General features: G+C 51.7%; 1 protein-coding gene across 3 annotated transcripts in view; it reads right to left on the minus strand.

The window, feature by feature from the left end:
- Positions 1-23,960, minus strand: part of TINCR (TINCR ubiquitin domain containing) — a 56,171-nt gene that overhangs the window by 19,041 nt on the left and 13,170 nt on the right. For 2 of the 3 annotated variants that reach the window (XM_049707634.1, XM_049707632.1), the window contains exon 3: positions 19,795-19,970. The exons of the other annotated variant lie outside the window; for it this stretch is intronic. The gene's annotated coding sequence lies outside the window, so the exon portion shown is untranslated. The remainder of the gene's footprint in view (positions 1-19,794; positions 19,971-23,960) is intronic. 3 annotated transcript variants of the gene reach the window in all.

Consider the following 23,960-nt stretch of genomic DNA (forward strand, 5'->3'; position numbering starts at 1 on the left):
TACCCAGATAAAACTCTAATTCGAAAAGATACATGTACCCCTATGTTCACAGCAGCACTGTTTACAATAGTGAAGACACGGAAGCAATCTAAATGTCCATCAACAGACGAATGAATAAGAAGATGTATGCATATACAATGGAATACTACTCAGCCATAAAAAGAATGAAATAATGCCATTTGCAGCAAAATAGATGGACCTAGAGATTATCATACTAAGCGAAGTAAGTCAGAAAGAGAAAGACAAATACCATATCATATCGCTTATATGTGGAATCTAAAATATGACACAAATCAACTTACCTACAAAACAGAAACAGACTCACAGACACAGAGAACAGACTTGTGTTTGCCAAGGAGGAGGGGAGGTGGGGGAGGGAAGGATTAGGAGTTTAGGATTAGCAGATGCAAACTATTATATATTGAAAGGATAAACAACAAGGTCCTACTATATAGCACAGGGAACTATATTCAATATCCTGGGATAAACCGTAATGGGAAAGAATAAAACAAATTTGTGAGACAGGTTATATCAGCCTGATTTTAGAAACTGGAAGGCTGAGGGCCTGAGAGGGGCACTGCCACAGGCCTCCTGGCTTCCATATGTGGTCTCACATTATATCCTTAAGGTCTTCTTTTTTTTTTGGTCTAACATCTAGTCTTTCAGTAAATCCTGTCCCCTCTACCTTCAAAACCCATGCAGGGGCTTCCCTGGTGGCGCAGTGGTTGGGAGTCCGCCTGCCGATGCAGGGGACACGGGTTCGTGCCCCGGTCCGGGAAGATCCCACATGCCGCGGAGCGGCTGGGCCCGTGAGCCATGGCCGCTGAGCCTGCGCGTCCGGAGCCTGTGCTCCGCAACGGGAGAGGCCACAACAGTGAGAGGCCTGCGTACAGAAGAAAACAAAAATACAAAACAACAAAAAACCCATGCAGAACCTCTCTCCTCCTCTGCCTCCACCTGGCTCACCCCATCATCAGCTGCCTGGCCCAAGGTAGTTGCCTCCTCCCTGGTTCCTGGGCTCCCACCCTCACCCCCCACAGCCTGTCCTTCCTGCAGCAGCCACCAGAGGGCGCCTACTCCAACGTCACCTCCTCACTGAAGCCCCCTACGGTTAATTTTAGTGTCAGTTTGACTGGGGGGGGGGGGGGCCCAGATCTTTGGTTAAACGTTATTCCTGGGTGTGTCCGTGAGGATGTTTTCGGAAGAGAGAAGCATTTGAATCGGTAGACTGCGTACAGCAGATGGTCCTCCCCAGTGTGTGTGGGTGGACCTCATCCAATCCGTGGAGGGCCTGAATAGAACAAAAAGGTGGAAGAAGGGAGAATCCACTCCTCTGCCTGACTGCATGAGCCGGACATCCATCTTCTCCTGCCCTTGGACTGGGTCTCCAGCGTATGGACAGCCAATCATATGACTTCTAGTTTCCAGAATCACGTGAGCCAAATCCTTAGAGTAAATCTCTCTCTAGATGTATATACATCCTATTGGTTCTGTTTCTCTGGAGAAACCAACCTCTGAAACTGCCTTCTTTATTTATTAACTCACCAAGTAATTCTTCCTCTTCCCCAACTAGAATTTAAATCACCTGGGGGCAGGCGTTTTCTCCATCTTGGTGGCTGGATCCCCAATACCTACAACAGTGCTTGGTATACAGTAAGTGCTCGATATATGCTGGCTGGATCGAATCACTGGCTCCAGGATCTGTACAGCCCTGCGGGGAGGCAGGTGAGGGACCCAGAGGCCCATGTGATGGTGGCAGAAACTAAACGGAGCGACTTTTCCCTGGACTGTTACACGGTCAGCCACAGACCCAGAACTTGAACCCGGGTGTCTCTGTGCTGCCACAGCAGGCCTGGTCCCTCTGAGCTTTGGAATAACAAGGACACAGAGCTCAGAAGTGAAGATGGGGAAGAAGGTGGGCCCTGGTCATTCTCTGTAGAGGGCCATCCTGCACACTATGGGGTGTGGAGCACCCTCCCCGGCCCCCACCCACTCAATGCCAGGCGCAGCCCCCAGTGTGACCTCCACCAAGGTCCCCAGACACTGCCCAGTGTCCCCTGGCTGGGCAGAATCATCTCTGGTTGGAACCACTGCCTTGCAGAACTGGCTCCTTGCCCGCCTCCCCCACTGCTCTCTATACGTTCCCGCAGCACTTACAGGCGGGGTGGGAGACCGCACATTCCAGGCTGGGCTCTGTCTGGCAGGCGGGAGGCCTTGTCCAGCCCGCCCAGTCCCTTCCAGACCCAGGGAAATTGGATTAACTTGGAGAAGCTCGCCAAGACGATCCGTCATGCCATCTGAAGGACGGCGTATTGATCTCCAGGTGGCAAAAATATTACATGATATCCCTTTTTGTTATTTAAAACGCTGCTTAAGCAATTCCGTAATGGAACTTCCTGGCCGGCCGGCAGCCTCTCCGGATTGGGTGGAGGATGAGAGAATGTGAACGCGGGCCTGTGCTCCCCCGGGTAATCGACGACCCCCGGAGGACAGCTCCATTTTGCTGGCAACATGTGCAGCTTTGATTTATTAAAGACATAACAATGATGAATATAGCTGATTTATAATCAACTTGTCCAGGGCCCTAATTGATTTCTGGGGTGAAGTTTAGAATGGGAGATATTGACACCTTGAGTGGAGGGCCACCGGCCTTGGGGATGGGCTGTGATAGGGTGGCTGGCGGGTCCGGTAGGAGGATGGAACGGGGAGATGGTGGCCTGAGTCTGACAGCGTTCCTTGCCACCTCTTGAAGTTTGGGGTTTCTGCTCAGCTTTGCCTGAGATATTCAAGCCCCGATGGACGCCACCATTTCCGAATGACCGAGGCGGGCCCTGGCTCCAGCAGAGGGACGTGCGCCATATTGCCCACAAATCTCTCAGCGTGTTCTGTGTTCGGAGACTTCCTTAGTAGTATATACGGTGGCCATGAGAGCCTGGCACTGTGTATGTAAATGAATCTGCCCCACAATGTCCAGAACCTTCTCTTCCTCCAGAGCCCTGTGCTAAGACTGCCACATTTGGCCAGTAAAAAGACAAGAGGCCCAGTGAAATCTGAGTTTCAGACCAACAGCAAGTGAATTTTAGCATAAGTATATCCCATGCCGGAGCTGGGATATACTTATACTAGAGAATTAGTATAAGTATTAGTATAAGTATCATCTGCAATTCCAGTTTAACTGGGAGTTTTGTATTTTATCTGACAAACCTATGGTGACATTCAAGACCCCAACTCTCAAGACCCCCACAGGGTCAAAAAGATACGTGCACCCCAGTGTTCATAGCAGCACTGTTCACAACAGCCAAGACATGGAAACAACCTAAATGTCCACCGACAGATGAATGGATAAAGAAGATGGGGTGCATGTATACCATGGAATACTACTCAGCCATAAAAGGAATGAAATAATGCCATTTGCAGCAACATGGATGGACCTAGAGATTATCATACTGAGTGAAGTAAACCAGAGACAAATACCATATGATGTCACTTCCATGTGGAATCTAAAAAAATGATATAAATGAACTTATTTACCAAACAGAAATAGACTCACAGACATAGAAAACAAACTTATGTTTACCAAAGGGGAAAGGGGGGGGAGGGATAAATTAGGAGTATGGGATTAACATATACACACTACCATACATAAAGTAGATAAACAACAAGGTCCTACTGTATAGCACAGCAAGCTATATTTGATATCTTGTAATAAACAATAATGGAAAAGAATATGAAAAAGTATATATATATATAAATAAATCACTTTTTCGTACACCAGAAACTAACACAACATTGTAAATCAACTATACTTCAATTTAAAAAAAGGAAAAAAATATGGGCCCGTTCACATGATGAGGAGATTTTGAGGCAAGAGGATATTCAGTGTCTGCCCGAGATCACGTGGTGGCTGACTTAAGATTCAAACCCAACCCTGAAGTCTGAGCCTTGCAAGGCTTCCGAGATCCCACATTGCTTTCAGAGGGAAAGGACAACAGATTTTCTTTCTAGGCAGTGATAGGTTATCCTGGTAGCAGGTCCGCCTTGTTATTGCTGTGTGACCTTGAAAAGAGCTTGGTCTCTCTGGGCGTCAGTCTCCAGCACAGGAAAATGGGCGTGATCATGGGGTCTCCATCATAGGGTGCTGGGAAGGAGAAAGTGATTTGTGGTTGACCACACTGGATGAGCACCCAATACACAGGAGGGGTAACTTGGGTCTCCCCATGTACTAATAAAGACAGAAAGAGACAGAGAGAGACAGAGAGACAAAGAGAGAGATAGCAATAGAGGGAGTCAGAGACAGAAAGAGTCAAGGCAGAGAGACAAAGAAGACAGTGACAGAGAGAGGGGTGCACCCCATTTGGAGATGGGGTGGACCCAGAGGGTGGGAATTAAGTCTGCAAATCAACAGGTCCTAGCAGTTTCTGTAAGGGGAGGAGAGAGCAAAGCAGGAGCCAGAGGGATACAGGATCCGGAGCTCAGGGGCCGGCAGCTGCCTGTGCCCAGTCTCCGTGACAGCCCTGTTGAGCAGTTTTAAGTATCATTAAAGATAAAATAATTTTCCCCCCTCTGAGTCGTGTGACTGACATGGTGATGGCCCCACCGACAGGGAGAAGGTCAGGCTGGAATGTAATCATTTTTTTCCAGAGGGATGGCACAGCAGCTGGGAAAGGGGAAGGGACCTGAGACTGTCCCCAAACCCTCTAAGCTCTCAGCTGCAGGGCATGATGGGGCCACGGGGACAGTGAGGGCCAGGGGGACTTCCTGGAGGAGGTGTGCTTGCTGCTGGGATTGGAAAGAGAAGGCATCCCAGGCAGGGGAGACTGCAGAAGCAAAGGTGTGGAGGTTGGATATGTCTTTTCATACATCTTCCTACTCCCACCTGATGTCAATTCATTAATCCCAGCTTCAGACCTTCCACGGCTCCCAGCTACCCACCCCACCTCAGGGTTCAAATCCTGGCTCTCCCTCTTATTTGCCATGTGATCTTGGGTGTATCACCTCCCCCTCCTAGCCTCAATCTCCTAATCTGTAAAACAGGATCATCATAGGACTTTCCCACCCCGCGGATACGGCGAGAACTCAAAGAAATAACAGTGGTGTCAACGCTTTTGGCTGCAAGTAACAGGAAAAGCCAACTTAACTTAGTCCAACATTAGGAACCATTTTTCATCTTATACAATGAATCATTAAGATCTTTACTCAAAAGGTACCTCTTCCAAGAGCCTTCACTGATCAATCCCTGTGCTCGCTTTTAATACCCTCCTTTATTTTTCTCCCTAGTACTAATCATTTCCTGAGAATATTTTCTGCTCCCTCTTCCTCCAAATGTCAGCTCCCCAAGGACAGGAATTTTTATCTGTTGTGTTCACACGTTCCCCATGGCACACAGAGGGTGCTCATTAAATGCTTGTTAAATAAATGGATGACTTCTTCATCCAAGGATGATTCAGTTATTTAAGAACAGAGTCCTGTGTCTTCCTCAGGGTATCTACCATGTTGCTCCTCATGGTCCAAAATGCTTGCCAAAGCACCAACCATCACACCCTTGTTCCAGCAGCAGGAAGGAAGAAGCGTGGAAGGACAAAGGAGGCTTTCTCCAGTGCACTGTCTCCTATACAGAGCCTTCCAAGAAGCCCCTCCCCAAGTCTCATTGGCCAGGACTCAGTCACATGGCCACACCTAGCTAGCTAGCTGCGAGGGAGTCTGGGAAATGGAGTCTTTAACAGAGTGCCATTCCACCTCTCCCAGAATCTAGCAACCTGTGTGAGGAAGGCCAGGAGGATGGATGTTAGGAGGCAGGGAACAATGGACATACCCCTGACCCTCTACCTCTGCCAATGCCAGTGACCACCTGTATTAGTTTTCTCCGGCTGCTGTAATGTATCCAGTTACCACAAACTTAATGAAACACAGTAAAAGAACACAAATGTATTATCTTACAGTTCTGTAGGTCAGAAGTCCCAGGCGGGTCTCACTGGGCTAAAATCACGGTGTCGCCACGGCTGGTTCCTGCTAGAAGGGAGAACCCACGTCTTGCGTTTTCCAGCTTCAAGAGGCTCCCTGCATTCCTTGACTCCTGGCCCCTTACGCCACCTTCACGGCCAGCAATGGCAGGTCAAGTCCTTCTCACACTGCCTCTCTCTGTTTCTCCCCTTCCTGCCTCCCTCTTCCATATTTAAGGCTTACATTGGGCCCACCTGGACCCTCTCTCTCTTAAAGTCTCTTAAAGGAAGACCAGCAACCTTCATGCCATCGACAACCTTAATTCCTCTTTGCCATGCGACAGGGATTTGCTGAGTTGTGGGAATTACAAATTTCACCCTCCTGGGCCTCCCCAGTCCTCTTCACAGCCTCCACGAAGGAGAAAACACCACGGTACCCATTGCCCAGATCAGAACACTGAGGCCCCCGGAGATTGAACAGCTTGCCCACGGTCCCCTTAAGGCTCCTAAATTCCAAAAACTGGAATTTGAACCCAGGCGTGTGTGATTGCCAAGCCCGTGCCTCCTTCAACGAGGCTGTTTGTAACCACAGCTGTGGTCCGTCATTGCTATTATTAGGGTTATCATTCGGTGAGTGCCGGCTATGCCTGCACCAGCCTACAGGGTTCACGCTGACCCTCTAGAGAAGGGAGTTACAAAGCTGAGCACAGAGGCACAGGGAGATTGAAGGGCAGTCCAAGGTCACCCAATGGGTGGCAAAGCCAGAACGTAAGCCCCAGTCCTCCTGGCTACAGACCACTGTCGTCCCCACCTCTGGGGAGAAAGCTATTGCCTAACAGAGGCCACAGAGGACCCAGCTAGGGTTTTCTGGCAGCACCAGGGGCTCACTAAGCCCTTTCTCTTCCTGGCAGAGGCTGGGGCAGCAGCAGTCAGGGGGGAAGCAAGCCAAGTGCTGAGTCTGCAACGTGACATGCCTCCGCAAAAGCCACCAGCCATGTGGCCACGGAGGCCCACGGCTCTGGGGATGATCCATCTCCCCCCATCCCTCTCGCTGGCTGCCACCCTCCTACCTCCACGCTGGCGCCCTCTGTCTCTCCCTCTCCCGGTCTCTGCCCAGCTTCCTGCATCCTGGGGGAGGCATCGTTCCAAGACCACCCAGGGAAGGAAGGGCAGCCCCCCATCATGGAAACGCTCAGAGGCAGGATTCACCAGTCGGAGAGAGAGTAGAGGGTAGGGGCACAAGTCATGGGGTCCGCGGACCAGGTCCCCACTTCAGCTCCTCCTCTAATGCTGGGACAGCTAATTCATCTTGCTAGCCTCAGTTTCCTTGTCTGCAAAATGGGTTTGAGAAAAAGAATCTACACTGTAGGACTGACGTGAGGGTTATGTTAACTATGACAAGCACTTTGGATATTGACAGTAGATAAATCCTGTGTGAGGCCAGAGGAGATTTCAAGGTAGTCTGGGAAGGCTTCCTGGAAGGGGCAACATTTGATTTGGGCCTTAAAATATGAGGAGAATTTGGAGGGACTGGCAGAAGGGAGAGGGAAGATCTGGTGGGTGGACGAAAGAGTTGGGACTTTGCTACAGGTAATAGGGAGCCATAGAAAGTTCTCCAGCAGGATGGTGAGAGCATCAGTCCAGCTATGATTTTTAGGGCGATGAGCCCAGCAGCAGGTCAGGGTGGGTCTAAAGACCTAACCTCCAAAGCAGAGCCCATCAGGCTTCCCTCATCCCCCCACTGGGGTGCCTGGGACTGGGCAGTGATTCAGGCACCTGAGGTGGAGGAAGAAGATAAACACATGGGTGCTCATAAGGGGAAACCAAGGCACAGAGAGGGTTACTAACTTGCCCAGAGCCACAGGACAGGCAAGTTCCAGGGCTGGGATTTGAACCCAGGCAGTCTGGCTCCAGCCAAAGCAGTTCTGCAGTTGCCCCCAGGACCTCAGAATGTGACTGTATTTGGAGACAGGGTCTTTAAACAGGTAATTAAGTTAAAATGAGGTCATTAGGGCAGCCCCTAAACCAATATGACTGGTGTCCTTATAAGAAGAGATTAGGACACAGACACACACAGAGGGAGAGCATGTAAGGACACAGGGAGAAGACAGCCGTCTGCAAGCCAAGGAGAAGAAACCAATCCTGCCAACACCTTGTCTCAGACTTGTCTCCAGCCTCCAGAAGTGTGAGAAAATAAATTTCTGTTGTTGAAGTCCCCCAGTCTGTGGTACTTTGTTATGGCGGCCCCAGAAAACTCATACACTGCCCATGTCTCCAATAGTTAGGGCTCTTTGGTCTGAAAATGACAAAACAAAACAAACAAACACTTGATTTGGACTGGCTTAAGCAAAAAGCCAATATATAACAAAATATATAGCTTCAGGCACAGTTTGATCCAGGTGCTCAAATCATGACAAGATCATCTGCTTTCCTATTCGTTCCATTCACACGGAGGTGCTTCCCACATGGTGACCAGAGAGCTCCTAAGAAGACCAGGTTCCTATAAGCTCAGCAACCCCTGAGGAAAAGAGTATCATTTGTCCCCCTAAATCCAGCTAATTGTTCAGGAGTTCACTCTGATTGGGCTAACTTGGGTCATGGTGGGTGGCCCTGAGCCAATCACTGAAGCCAGAGGTTCAGAATCCTGATTGGCCAGCCCTGGGTGTTTTTTGATTGGGCTCCCCCAGAAAGAGACCCTGAGGCAAGGATGGGGGGATTACTGTGTAGGCCACTGTGACCCACTGGGGGCCTCTAGGACACTGTGTAGAGCATGCCTTGGAGTTTTCTCAACAGAAGCAAAAGGGAGCTGCCGTATTTATCCACCAACTTCCCATCTGTAAAGGCTGAGGGCTGCAATAACTCTCCTGTCTTCCGGCTTGGCCTGCCTGTGGCTAAGTGAGCTCCAACAGTCTTAAAAAAATACCTTCAGAGAAACGGTTTCAGGTGTTCACAGGAAGTAGGCTTTGCATGAAGTGAGCCCAAGAGGATATCCATGGGGCTGCTGCACTGGGTCGCAGCCTCCCTCCACGGAGCCCTGCCTGAACTTCATGAACCAAAAGCAAGACAGGGGAGGCCCCCCCACAGGAAAATCCAAGGCACTGTTCCAGAAGAAGAAAGGATGCAGAAGACGCTAAAAAGCCAAAAATGGTCTAACTGAAGCCAGTTTTCCTTCATTCTTCCCATGAATCTCTATGTTCCCACTGACTGCACCTTTACATTTCCCTCAAATTTTCCAAGACCCTCGAGCCCCTTATCAGTCCAAAGGGACTCTCTCAAACATTAGACAGAGGAGCAGGGGACGGGATGTATGGGGCCATTCCCGCTGTTACTCCTGTGACTGCCGTAAGGTGTCATTGTGGAACAACGGTCTTGCACAGCCTTGTCTGTTTTTCCCTTGCGTGTCCTAAGCCAGACAGATCCTTGCACGGTCCCCAGTGGAACCCCAACTTGGGTCCCCAAGGTTAGAGCCGAATGGCTTACACTCATGAATCCGTTCAGGCCTCAGTCACCAAGCTAGACATTTGGACAGGGGAAATGACACACCAGACACACCAGGACAGGGGAAATGAATGAAGCAGGACTTCCAGCCCCCGTCACACTCTGTATTAGAACCAACCAGTTTCTTCCCCCAACCCCCCTCCCACTTCCGTTATAACTAAGTCCCCACTGGGACACCACTGAGTATCCTTTTCTGCCTTTACATCTCCCTCGGGGCCACCTCAACCCATCAGAGTGAACCACAGAAGGGAAGGAAAAGGAACATCAATCCCATCGCTCCCAAGAATTCCACCTCAGGAATTCCCTGGTGGTCCAGTGGTTAGGACTCGGTGCTTTCACTGCTGTGCACCTGGGTTCGATCCCTGCTCGGGGAACTAAAATACCGCAAGCCAAGCTGCATGGCCAAAGTAAAAAAAAAAAAAAAAAAAAAAATAGCTCCACCTCATTGCCACTGGCCCACTCTGCACATCAAGGAGTTTGGGGAGAGATGTATCAGTCAGCTATTGCTGCATAACAAGTTGCCACAAATGCAGCAGAGTAAACCAACACTCCTTTATTATTTCACAGTTTCTGAGGGTCAAGAGTCCAGGCACAGCTTAGCTGGCCCTGTACTCCAGGGTTCCTTCCCTGCAAGATGTCAGCTGAGGCCACAGTCATCTCCAGGTTTGACCGGAACCTGGAGCAGGGTCTGTTTCCAAGTTCAAGAGGCCTTGCAGGCTTCTGCTCACTCTCCTAGAGCCCAGCTGCCATGCAAATAACCCCAGGCTGGTCTGCCAGAAGAGCATCCCTGCTCTTCATGGAAGAAATCCATGGAAGAAAGCCCAGTTGTCCCATCCAACGGCCAGCTGACCCCCAAACGAGGGAACCCAGCCAAGATTTGCAGAGCTGCCTGCAACCCCAAGTTGAGTGCAGAGGCAGGAATGAGCCTGGTTGAGATTAGAAGAATCACCTAGCTAATCTGCAGACTCGTGAACCAAAATAAATACTTAGTGCTTTCAGCCATTAGATTGGGGGCTGGTTTCACAGATCCAATCTGCTACAGCATCATCATCACCATTCCCCCATGACGATGGGCATCCACTTAAATACGAATAAAACTAGGAGGAACCATTCAACTGACTCTCCCTAAATAAAGAAGTTCTACTTCACAGAGCTTAGCTGTCTCGACTCTACAAAGGAAATGTGGCTGGCAGCTTCTCCTGATTAAAACATGTGAAGTTCCACTTCACCAGGCATCACAATACCCTCCTTTTCCGTCCACCTTCCCAGGGAGGCTCAGGAGGGAGGGGATGCTCTTCCAGGCTTGCAGGCTGGACCAGGGGCTGGCCAGGGGCTCTCAGGACCCTTTGGCTGCCCTAAATGGGACCCCTCCCTGCCATCCTAGTCCGGGGCGCTTGCTACAGAGATTCCCTAAGGATCTGTTGGTCTTTTCTTTCCAACACCCCAGACCCTCTCAAGACGAAGGAAGAGGGACTTCCTGGTGGTCCAGTAGTCGAGACTCCGTGTTTCCACTGCAGGGGACACGGGTTCGATCCCTGGTGTCTGAGGGACAGGGAACTGAGATTCTGCATGCCATGTGGTGCAGCCAAAAAAATAAAGTCTGTTATGTTAAAAAAGAAAGAGAAGGAGAAGAAGAATCCATGCGAGGTGGAGGATGACAGAACTGGCTCCGGGAAGCCTCCGACCCCAGCACTGGCAGACCGGGAACAACACAAGCAGTGTTCCAAACTTGGCTGTGACCTTGAACTTGTCACTGTCCAGAAACACTCGGTAAATAGGTGATATCTCCTGACCGCTCCCCTGACCCATCCCTGAGTCCCCTGGACCTCTTCCAAGATCTGGCCACTGACAGCACTGCTGAGACCTGGCCCCAGCAAGTCCATTCTCATCGGTCAATGCCACAGCCATACCCGTAGCTAAATATAGTTAATATCGCCCCCAAAAAGCAAGAGTTCCCAGCTGGATAGCTCGGTGATCAAGGGCAGAAACTCTAGAATTCGACCCATGTATAAACCTTAGAAAAAGTGAAAGGAGTAAATAAAGGATGGAACGGTGATCCTTCCACACCACGGAGTCCTACGCAACTGCCCAGAAGAGTGAGGACTCCCACGGAAGGGTCGCCAAGACACTTTAAGATTAAAAAGCAAGAGCAATGGATACAGAGTTTCTGTTCGGTGTTTCTGTTCTGATCAAAACAAAAACACATTTCGGTGGATGGATGGTGGTGGTGACTGCACAGCAATGTGAATTATGTAAAGCCACTCAGCTGCGCACTTAACCATGGTTCAGATGGTAAATTTTATGTCAGGGATGTCTGGCCACAATTGAAAAATCAGGGTGGGGGGCAGAGGGAAAGGTTTTGTCTCTCAAAACCTTTGGGACCCCATCCTGTGTCTGTCACCCTGCAGCCCCTCACGGTAGGCTTAGAAGTATCAGGAGCCAGTTTAGAGAAACTGAGACCCAGAGAGGGTGGGGAGTTGCCCAGAACCACACAGTAAGGAGGACGCGTGGCCAGAAGATAAGAAACTCCAACGGAACCCGAATGCATAAGACAGTCCCACGCAATCCCTCTCCAGGGAGTGGTTGAGTTTGCTTAAGCTTCTAGGGGGGCGGCGGGGAGGCCAAATGAGAAGGAAGTTTTTTTTCCTTGCGGGAGCCGTGGGAATCCCTCCCTGGGGAGAGGTGCTGGCTGGTGAGGACATCCCTGGTAAGTCTCCGATCACAAGATTAGGTGATTTCATTATTTTCTGCGAAGCTCTCGGGAGGGTTGGCGCTTACAGATAATTACCCGTGATACAGGGCGCTGGAGTCATCAAGGAAGGCTGAGCCCGCTCGGAAGATGGGGCCAAGGTGTTGGGGCCAGGAAGGTGCTTGAAAACGGCCCCATCCATCACCTTCGTGCAGAGGAAGGGGCTCAAGAAGACAGAGAAGGGGGAACCCGTCCAAGGTCACACAGCCAGACAGAGGCAACATACTCCGTCATAGCCACCCAAACCTGAGGCAGGTCCTATCCCCCCTCTGCCCACAGCCCTCCAGGGCTCCCACCTCCCTCGGGTTAAAGCCCAAGTCCTCCCCGTGGGCCACAAGGCCCTGCACGGCCTGCCCTCACCTCCTCCCTCTGTCCCCCGGCTCCCTCCAGCCCAGCCCCCGGCACCTAGCAAATGCTCAGAAAAAAATGAAAGGACCCAATAAAGAATAAATGGGCAACTGGAGCACATCTGGGCTCTGAAAGGAACTTCTAGCCCACAGCCTCTGCCTGGACTCCTCTCTGGATGAGGAGCTCACTACGTCCCAAGGCTCCCACTTCATCTCTGAGCTGTTCTGGTCATCAGCAAGGTCCTCTGCAAAATCTGGGCTGAGTTTTGTGCCCTAGAGTGTGTGTGTGTGTGTGTGTTTTGAGGGATGGGGGAGTGACATGAGGTCATGAGCAGAAATTCTGGAATCTTTGCAGGATGGTCACTGTTTTGAATCCTGGGAAAGCCTTCCCCTAAAGCCCTGGGGGTGAGGTTGGTCCAGACTGATTCTCTCTCTCACACACACAGAATTTGTCTGTCTCTATTTATCTCTCTCCTTTTCTCTTTTTTGTCTCTGTGTTTCCGTCTCTGGGTCCCCGTGCTGCTCAAAATCACCCAGATACACAGATACCGAAACAGCTTCTCAGCCCCGAAAGAAAATTGCCAGCCGCCCCAGCAGCAGAATAATTGAACCGGTGGGCGGCCAGGATTGAATCAAGTGTGAGGGGGTGAAGGGGGGAAGCTGGGGCAGGGCTGTGGCGGACGAGCTTAGCTCTGGGCAGTGGGAGTGCAGCCGTGTGGGCTAGAGAGGGGCCATGAAATCTCACGAGCAAGCCTGGTCCCCCCCAAAACCACTGGCCCCCCCAGACAATCTGAGCCCTGCAGAAAGAGCTAGAGGTCTGTGTCTAGGTACCTCCTCAACACACAGAGCCTGCTGAATCCTCAGAGCCACTTGGCAGGGCTGGGATGGGGGGTTTCACCCAGGTCCACTGCCAGGGGCAGCCCACCCCCATCAAAGCCAGGTTCATTACCGTTCATTCATTCATCCACAGATTTTCTCATCCCCATCCACGCACCTATGCTTCTATCCACCCACCCACCCAGCCAGCCATCCTCCCATCCCCCAACCTAAATGCCCCACTCACCCACCCACCCATGCAGCCATCCATTCCCCCACCCAACACCCAACCCACAGGTCAACCATTCAACAAGCACTTATTAAGCTCCTGCAGAGCTCTCCTTTCTGTGCTGGGTCCTGGAGACACCGGGATAAAAATGACAGCCAAGGCCCCTGCTCAGCTGGGGAGATTAGCGTCTAGCTGGGAAGAGAAATGTTAACAGACAGTTGAACAAACCACTCCATCACGGAAATGGTGACAGTTCCTGAAGCCATGCCCAGGCTGCCCTGGGATATAGGATAGAGGTGTGGGGCTGGGGATGAGACTACTTAGGTTGGGGGGCCACGGAAAGGCTTCCAGGGGGAAGAATGTGACAGGCAGAGGGAACAGCATAAGCAATGGAGAGGCCGATGTCCAGTGTCTGGTTCAAGGGCAGGGCACGTGAAGTTGACCCTGGACAGGAAGTAGGGACACTGGATGAAAAGTAGGTCGGAGGGAAGTTGCTGACTGCAGAGAAAGGGCTCTTGGGGCTTGTCCAGTGCAGATGGGCAGGACTCAAAAATAGGGGACAGGAGGGACTTCCCTGGTGGTGCAGTGGTTAAAAATCCGCCTGCCAATGCAGGGGACAGGGGTTTGAGCCCTGCCAGGAAGATCTCACATGCCATGGAGCAACGAAGCAGGTGTGCCACAACTACTGAGCCTGCGCTCTAGAGCCTGTGCGCCACAACTACTGAGCCCATGTGCCACAACTACTGAAGCCCGTGCGCCTAGAGCCTGTGCTCAGCAACAAGAGAAGCCATCGCAATGAGAAGCCCGCGCACCGCAATGAAGAGTAGCCACTGCTTGCCGCAACTAGAGAAAGCCCGCACGCGGCAACGAAGACCCAACGCAGCCAAAAATAAATTAATTAATTTGAAAAAAAATAGGGGTGAGGAGGGACTTCCCTGGTGGCACAGTGGTTAAGAATCCGCCTGCCAATGCAGGGGACATAGGTTTGAGCCCCGGTCCGGGAAGATCCCACATGCCATGGAGCAACTAAGCAGGTGTGCCACAACTACTGAGCCTATGCTCTAGAACCTGCGAGCCACAACTACTGAAGCCCGCGTGCCTAGAACCTGGGCTCTGCAACAAGAGAAGCCACCGCAATGAGAAGCCCGCGTACTGCAATGAAGAGTAGCCCCCCGCTTGCTGCAACTAGAGAAAGCCTGTGCGCAACCAGACCCAACACAGCCAAAAATAAATAAATAATTTTTTTTTTTTAAAGAAAGAAACTTATTAAAAAAAAATAGGGGACATAAATGGGACTTCCCTGGCGGCCCAGTGATTAAGACTCCACGCTTCCACTGCAAGGGGTGCTGCTTCCATCCCTGGTTGGGGAACTAAGATCTCACATGCTGAGCAGTGTGGCTAAAACATTTTTTTAAAAAATAAAGATAAAAATAGGGGACAAGGGGCTTCCTTGTCCCCTAGAGAAAGCCTGTGCGCAACGAAGACCCAACGCAGCCAAAAATAAATTTAAAAAAAAAATAGGGGACAGGAAGGCAAAGGAGATGAGAAGACACAGCCAGAGAGGTGAGAGAGAAGCCAAGGGTGGTGGAATCCCAAAGCCACTTTGCCCAGATTGAGAACTTAAGGTCCAGGGATCGTGGAGTCCCACCCTCCGCCCAGGCTCCACCAATAACTGCTATGTCCCTTCCTAGCGTTGGACAGTCACAGAGGCCCTGAGGACCGCTGAGGGAGACCTTCAATAGCTGCTTTCTCATCCCAGCCCCACCAGCCCTCACTGGCCAAGCCACACACCTAATCTAGTAGCCTCCACGGTCTCATCTGTGAAATGGGTACATTTCAGCCACTGCACCAGGCTATGGGAAAGTGCTGAGGTCAAGATGACCCCAGCTAGAAGTTATTGTGTCCTCTACACCATGATTAGCATGGCCTCCTTGCTCCTGCATCATTCATTCATTCATTCAACAAATATATATTGAGTACCCAAACACTGTTCTGGGTACGGAGGCTACAGCTGTGAACAAAACAGACACGGTTCCTCTGTCCTCAAGGTGCTGATATCAAAGTAAAGTAAGACTTGGACTTCCCTGGCGGTCCAGTGGTTAAGACTCGCGCTTCCACTGCAGGGGGCACAGGTTTGATCCCTGGTCGGGGAATTAAGATCCCTCATGCCATGCAGCGCAGCCAAAAAAAAAAAAAAAAAGGGAGAGTAAGACAGAGAGTAACACACCAATGACTAATCCAATTTCAGGAAGCAGTAAGAATGCTAAAGCAGGGAAAGGGGACAGAAATGGTCGCGGGGAGATGCCTTATCTCTGGAGTAGGCAGGGAAGGCTTCCCTGAGGAGGTGACATGTGAGCTGAGACTGTGTGGGGAAGTGTGAGTCTGGCCAAGAGTTTTGGCAAAAGCATTCCAGACAGCAGGAATAGCAAGTGCAAGGGCCCTGAGGCAGGACCAGGCTTGGCATTTTAAGAATCAGCTCCGTTTTTGTGGCTGGAGTGAAGGGAGGGAGAGGGAATGGGATCCGTGACCCCTGATCACCCATCCCTGGCACTGTTTGCTTCTCCTCCATTGTGATCCATACCGTGTGCCATGCTATACATTTTTTATATTTATCTTGCCTGTTTTCTCTTTCCAACTGTTAGCTTTATAAAGATGGGGACTTCTTTCCTTCTGGGCTCCCTGTTCCCTGCTCTGCTTCCAGAGCCTAGAACAGTCCCAGACACTCAATGTGAGATTGTGAATGAATGAATGAATGAACAGGCATCATTCCCATTGGAAGGGCCAGATGGGAAGGCAATTAGAGGCTCCGTCCACTTCAAGAGGCCCCTTTAGGAGGTCAGAGCTGAGAGATGTGGGGTCAGAGCCTCCCTCCATTACTGAGATTCTAATTAACTCCGGGCCCGAGAGGGTCGCCCTGCTCAGAGGAATTATAGATAAGTTTCCATCCTAGTGTTTGAGCAGCGGCTCTAACGGGGCGGACAGCGGCTCTTCCTCTCCCCGGACCAGCCAGCTGGCCACGGAGGCAGGCGCCGAACGAGGTCATTTGCATAGGCAGGTAATTGGTTTTGCAAATAAATCTGGTTCTTGAAATTTGTAGATTAGCAATAATATGTCTCCAGATGAGAGAGAAAGGTCATGGATGAATAAAACAACAATTAAACTTTCAGGAGATTATTAAACTAAACAGAAACCTGGCACGGGGCGGCCAAGGGAATAGGGAGCGAGGCGGGGAAGGTGGAAGGGGTCTGGGGTGGGCGGCCTGCAGCCTGGAGCGGCTAACTGACGCCCTCGACTTCCTGCCTCGTGGGAGCACATTCTGTATGTCAGGCTCTGGGCACAGTGGGATATAGCCAGGATAGTTATCAGGATCCCATGTCCCAGTAGAGAAAACTGAGGTCCAAGGCTGCGCAAGGCAGGATTCAATCCCAAGACCAGCTTTGCACCGTCCCAGGTGGCAGTGAGCCTCATCTCACAGTGGAAAGGAAGAGAGAGGGTGGACCCCTCCGCTGCTGCCTCTTGGCTGTGTGACGAGGACCATCCCTACCATCCCTTCCCCCGACCTGTGCCTCAGTCTTTCCACACCTCTAAAATTGGGGCTGAGAGAATTTTATGTGTGATTTTTAATTTGCAAATATTTTTGTACTTGTGTGGGCAATTAAATGTGGCACAGCTGCTAATGGACCGGGCACTGTGCCTGGAATGATGGGGGTGCCCCTCTGGTCATCCTGGGCTCCTGGCTGCAAGCAACAATCATGTGCTGCAGGAAACATAAGCAGAACTGAAATTTATAGATAACTCTCCGGGTGGAAGGGAAAGTTGGAGAAAGAGGGTCCGTCAGATAGAGAGGAAACGGAAACTCGGCAGGTGACACAACCGTATTTTGCCACCCACTAGCTTGTGACCTTGGGTGAATCACCTTTCCTCCTCGAGACCTCAGTTTCCAGAGCTCTAAAAGAGGGAATCATTGTGCCTGCTTTACTTATTCAATGTAGTCATTCAAAGTATTTCCTGAGCCCCGAATGAGCACCAGGCACTGTCCTAGGCACCAGGAATGCAGCTGCAAGCAAAACAGGCAGAAATCTCTGCCCTGGTTGAGCTCAAAGCCTAATGAGGGAGACAGGCAATGAGCAAATAAATCAGTAAAGTCTACAGGGCTTTACAGAGTGCTAAGTGCTAGAAAGGAAATTAGGGCAGGGAAGGCATTGGGAAGGAACAACAATTGAGGAGGGAGGGCGGGTTGCAATTTTAAACAAGATGTTCAAGGAAAGCCTCTGAGAAGGTGAGATTTAAGCAGAAATCTGAATGGGGGGAGGGAGGGAGAGACCTGGGGGAAGAGCATTCCAAGCAGAGGGAACAGCACGTGCAAAGGCCCTGGGGCAGGACTGTGCCTGGCTGGCGTGTTGGACGAACAGCGATATCTGTGTGTCTGGAGCACAGTAAGTGAGGGGGACAGAGGGAGGAGGTGAGGGCAGGGAGGGAAAGGGGACGGGTCCTGAAGGTCTCCTTGTCCAAAGGGCATCTCCCTGCTAGGGTTGCCTCAACAGTGACAAATGTTCACTCCTTCTTCCCAACCCATTTGGTGGAAGAGGTTATGGGCTGGTCCCCAAATTTCATGCTCTATTTTCTCCTTTAGAAATAGAACCTAGGGCTTCCCTGGTGGCACAGTGGTTGAGAATCTGCCTGCTAATGCAGGGGACACGGGTTCGAGCCCTGGTCTGGGAGGATCCCACATGCCGCGGAGCAACTAGGCCCGTGAGCCACAACTACTGATCCTGCGCATCTGGAGCCTGTGCTCCACAACAAGAGAGGCCGCAATAGTGAGAGGCCCGTGCACCGTGATGAAGAGTGGCCCCCGCTTGCCACAACTAGAGAAAGCCCTCGCACAGAAACGAAGACCCAACACAGCAAAAATTAATTAATTAATTAATAAACTACTACCCCCAAAATAAAATAAATAAATAAAAAGAAATAGAACCTGCCCAGGTAAAGACTACATTTCCCAGCTGCCCTTGAAGCTCAATGTGACCATCTGATTATGTGATGGACAATAGGATGTGAGCATAAATGATGCATGTAACTTCCAGGTTGTAACCTCAGAAGACAAGGATAGGCCCTCCTCTACCCCTTCTCCCCTTCCCCCTCTGCCCTCATCTGGAAGGTGGCTGTGATGGCAGGGGCTAGAGCAGCCATTACGTTACAAAAGATGGAAGTTTGGGTGAGGAGGTAGAACACCAATAGAAGCCTGGATCCCTAGTGATTGTGGAGCCACCACTGCAACCTGGGCTGATGCCCAGACTGTGCAGACAGGCATCATTTAAGCCATGGCTTCCTCTTTTAAGTCACAGTCATGGTTCCATAAATCTCAAATAATCACAAGTTTTGAGCACTGTCACTACCCACATTGCATTCCCCAGACTTCCTCTCTTCTCTGCTAACACTCCTCTGCTGCAAATTGCCCTTCACTCCCCCTCCTCCTCCCGATTTCCCTCTGACTCTGCTCTTGGCCTCACTGCTCTTGCTACAACCAAGCTGTGTCATAACAAATGAGCCACCTTGTGGCCAGCCTGAAAACTGTCTTTCTTGGCTCTGGAAATCCTGCCCATCTGAGGCTGCCCACTGGCTCTCCAATAGACTTAGTTTTATTCCAAGATATTTTCATGGATGTCTATCTTCCCCCACATCCTCCTCCCCTTCTATCTCCCTCTCTCTTCCAAATTATGGCAACGCCACCAGAGCTTTTGACCTCTAAGTCCCATGTGTATGGCAATTTTGTAAGGCAAAAGGAGACCAGGGGCTTCCCTGGTGGTTCAGTGGCTGGGAGTCCGCCTGCCGATGCAGGGGACATGGGTTCGTGCCCTGGTCCGGGAAGATCCCACATGCCACAGAGCGGCTGGGCCCGTGAGCCATGGCCGCTGAGCCTGTGCATCCGGAGCCTGTGCTCCGCAGCGGGAGAGGCCACAGCAGTGAGAGGCCCGCGTACCGCAAAAAAAAAAAAAAGAAAGAAAGAAAAAGGAGACCAGAGAGTGTGAGTGACCTGGCTGGGTCACACAGCCTGGATATCCTGTCCAAAGGAAACAGAAGAGTGAGAGAGGATGGACCACTGACCTTCTGGCCTGGGAAGAGAGGACAGTGGGAACCCACTGAGTTGTTCACCCAGGAAACGCCTCTATCAGAGCTGGCTAATCTCATTCCCCCATTTATTCCACAAACACTTACCGGGCAACTGCTGTGTGCCAGGTCCTATTTCAGATACCGGGACCAAAACACGCTCATCCTCTCCCTCTCTGCACTCACAGGTTAGTGTCAGAGCTGTGATGGAGGAGCTCAGAAGAGGCCCCTGAGCTGGGCTGGAGCCTCAGGCTTCCTGGAGGAGGTGATGTGTAAGCTGAGATCTGAAAGATGAACAGGGGAAGGCAGGGTGACCCACATGAAGGAAACAGCAGAAACAAAGGCTCAGAGTCGGGGTGTGCTGGGTTTGAGTCCCTGGGAGCATCCAGAGCAGGGGAAGATAAAGTCAGGGAGGCAATGGGGGTGAAAGGCTGGGGACTTCAGGCCAAGGGCAATGGGGAGCCAAGGAAGGATTTAGAGCAGGGGAGGAGTGAAATCAGATTTGCCTTTGACGAAGGTCCCAGGGAGGAGGGCCAGGAGGGGCCAAGCCTGGTGGCTGGTCCAGGCCGGAGGGGATGCAGGACCGGCCGCCCCTCCCCCACCACGTCCCCCAGCAGCCTCGCTACGCCCGGACTCGAGCAGGAAGGAGAGCCGGGAGGGGGTACCTGGCAGCCAAAAGCCCAGCGGCTAATGAACCCGGTGCTGCGCGGGCTATTTTTAGCAGCCGCTCCTCTGGACGCCTAATCGCTCTGGCCGGCTCCAGCCTGGCTGCCATGGAAACGCACAGCGCCGCAGCGGGGAGCTCGGTCCCAGATCCCGGACTGCGCTGCCCGCCCCCAGCCGCGGCCCAGGACGCTGGCGCTGCCACCGCCGGGAGGGGCCCTGCCTGCCCTCCCGCACCGCCGCTGTGTGACCCGGGGACACCTCTGCCCGTCCCTGGGCCTTCGAGGGTGAGGGGGTCAGCGCGGGCTCTGGAGGCTGAGCCAGCGGTGCGAGGCGCGACCTCAGGCTTATCTTGCAACCTTGGCTTCTCATGTTTAAAACGGGTCCCCCCTCATATGACTGCGGGGACTGGGATGCCTGGAGCTTGAAGCTCAGCGCCTGGCCCCAGTGCCTTCAGCAACGCATTGAGCACCTACTGTATGCCAAGCATTGCCCTAAGCTTTCCATGCATTCATTTTACGTATTTAATCCAGAGGCATTTTGTAGATTGCCTTTTTTTTTTTTTTTTTTTTTTTTTTGCGGTACGCGGGCCTCTCACTGTTGTGGCCTCTCCCGTTGCGGAGCACAGGCTCCGGACGCGCAGGCTCAGCGGCCATGGCCCACGGGCCCAGCCGCTTCGCGGCACGTGGGATCCTCCCGGACCGGGGCACGAACCCGCGTCCCCTGCATCGGCAGGCGACCTCTCAACCACTGCGCCACCAGGGAAGGCCCTAGATTGCCTTTTGCAGTTGGGGCCAGTTGCTATAGAGAGGTTAAGTGGTCTGCCTAAGGTTACACAGCATGCGCATGGTGGAGCCAGGATTTGAACCCAGGCCAGTTGGCTCTGGAATTCCAGTGCTAAACCACTCGTCGAAATGCACATATATTTAAACTGGAAGGTGGAGGGGGTCGTGCTTATCCCCCAAGGAAGGCTTCTCAAGCAGTGGGGGGACCTGGTTTCACCACCAACCTCGCTGGATGGGAAGCCAGGGGTGAGAGGCTTCACTCTCCCAGGAGACAAATGGGGACACTGTGGCACAGGCGGGGGCAGCAGGTGGTCGGATGCTGAGCCCTGGAGCCCAGGTGTCTCCCACCCACCGGGAAGAGATTTTTTGGAGGATTGTGGGCATGTGGCCCAGGGCAGCCTGCCAGCGACTGACACCCAAAGCTATTTCGGGCCATGTAGCTCAGACAAGTTGTTGGGGATTGGCTGGGTGTCAGGAAGGAGGTGTCCAAGCTGGGGAGGGGAGAACAAAGCCCCGACCTGGGCCAGGACAGGGGGATGAAGTGGGGGAGCGGGAAAGTGGACAAGGGCATGCCGCCTGGCCTCTCCATGCTTCAGTGTCCCCATCTGTAAACTAGGCATTGACCATCACAATCCCCACCTCCTAGGGGCTGTCAGGATGATCAGATCATACAGTGCAGGGTCCCATCCATCTGTATTTAACATTTGGATGTCTTCTTCCATGTGGATTTTTTTTTACATTGGTTTGGATTCTTTTTTTTTTTTTTAAGATTTATTATTTATTTATTTTATTTATTTTTGGCTGCATTGGGTCTTAGTTGCAGTATGTGGAACCTTCGTTGAGGCATGTGGGATCTTTTGTTGTGGCGCATGGGCTTCTCTCTAGTTGTGGCTTTTCTCTTCTCTAGTTGTGGTGCACAGGCTCCAGGGCACGTGGGCTCTGTAGTTGTGGCACATGGGCCTAGTTGCTCCACAGCATGTGGGATCTTAGTTCCCGGACCAGGGCTTGAACCCACATCCCCTGCATTGTAAGGCGGATTCTTTACCACTGGACCACAGGGAAGTCCCAGTTTGGATTCTTTAAAATATGACAACCTTAGAAATGCATTCAAATAAACAGTAGGTACAGGAAAATACTATTTGACTCCACTTGTACAAGGTACATAGAATAGTCAAATTCACAGTCAGAAAGTACATTGGTAGGGCTTCCCTGGTGGCGCAGTGGTTAAGAATCTGCCTGCCAATGCAGGGTACATGGGTTCAATCCCTGGTCCGGGAAGATCCCACATGCCGCGGAACAACTAAACCCACGCGCTACAACTACTGAGACTGCACTCTAGGGCCCGTGAGCCACAACTACTGAAGCCCAAGTGCCTAGAGCCTGTGCACCACAACGAAGAGTAGCCCCCGCTCTCCGCAACTAGAGAAAGCCCTCACGCAGCAAGGAAGACCCAACACAGCCAAAAATAAATTAATTAGTTTTTTTTTTTTTAAAGAAAATACATTGGTGGGTGTGGGGGGGAGGAGAATGGGAACAGTGTTTCACGGGGACAGAGTTTCAGTTCAGAAAAGTGAAAACCTCGGGAGATGGGTGATGGTGAGAGTTGCACAACAATGTGAATGTACTTAGTGCCACTGAACTGTACGGTTAAATATGGTTAAAATAATATGTTTTATATGATGTGATTTTTACCACAATAAAAAAACATTTTAAAAATATGACTTAAAATGGTATTTACCTCTTGCATCTGTGGGCGCCTCCTCAAGTTTTGCATCGGAGGCGAGCGAGGCATTAATCTCCGTCCGGTGACAATCGTGCAAGTTGCTCAGAACTGTTCCGGGCATACGGTAAGCACCCAAGGACACTGGCAAAGAATGTGGCTAACGTTTACGGAGGGCCGAATGCTACAAACAGTGCGGAAGGTCACGTGATCTCAGCGTGGGTTATTACCTATAGTTAGGTACCAGCTGGCTCTGTCCTGGGACCTTAGGCTTTGGTGGGTCCACCCGGAAGGTGATGTAACAGCCTGTTATCAACCCAGATAGTAGTATCAATCCTGATCCGTGGGACTGAAGGAGGAGGGAGGGAAGGAACCATCCTGATGCTTGCTCACAGCTGCCCTGAGCTGGAATCCCCATTCTTCCCCCTGCCCTGCCAGGCCCTGTGCCCACCTTTCCGCCATGAGCGCCGCCTCCGTCCTCCTCCGAGCATGCACCCTAGCAGGAGGTTCAGGAGGGCTGGCTTAGCTGCCTAGAGCTGGGGCCAACAGCGGGTCACGAGACCCCGTCCCCCCACCCTTCCCCAGTCACCCTGGCTGGCAGGAAGGGCTGGGGAGGGTAGGCCAAGGTTACCACGCCCCTCCCCCAGCCTGGCTATAATTAGCCCCAAGATGAATTAAACATGAGGCCGGCCCATCTCGGGCCGCGGCGTCCCTCTGACTCTATAATTGTTCCCAGGCAGCAGGCAGAGGGCTGGGCTGCTGTGTGAAGCTGGGGGGTGGGGGAGACACATACCACCCACAAGCACCGGCTGTGGTCCACGGGGTGTGCGGTGTCAGCCGCAGGTGTGTGTGTGTGCCCACGAGTGTGTCCTGAGTGCTCACCAGACTGAGGGCCGCAGTGGCCCTTGGGTCTCAAGAAGGCTGGAGGCTCAGGAGACCCAGCTGAAGGGGTGAAGCTGTCAGGCCTGGATCATTAAAGCTGCCGCCTGGCATTGTGCCTTCCTGGGAGTCATTACTCCAGTTTCCTGTTAACACACCTGAGTTTCCACCATTAAGACTTCTATCAACCACTCACGTCTTCATGAGCATGAAAAGCTGCCCAGGAG

Source organism: Orcinus orca, chromosome 3 (genome assembly GCF_937001465.1).
Source record: "Orcinus orca chromosome 3, mOrcOrc1.1, whole genome shotgun sequence".
In the NCBI taxonomy this organism is placed as follows: Eukaryota; Metazoa; Chordata; class Mammalia; order Artiodactyla; family Delphinidae; genus Orcinus; species Orcinus orca.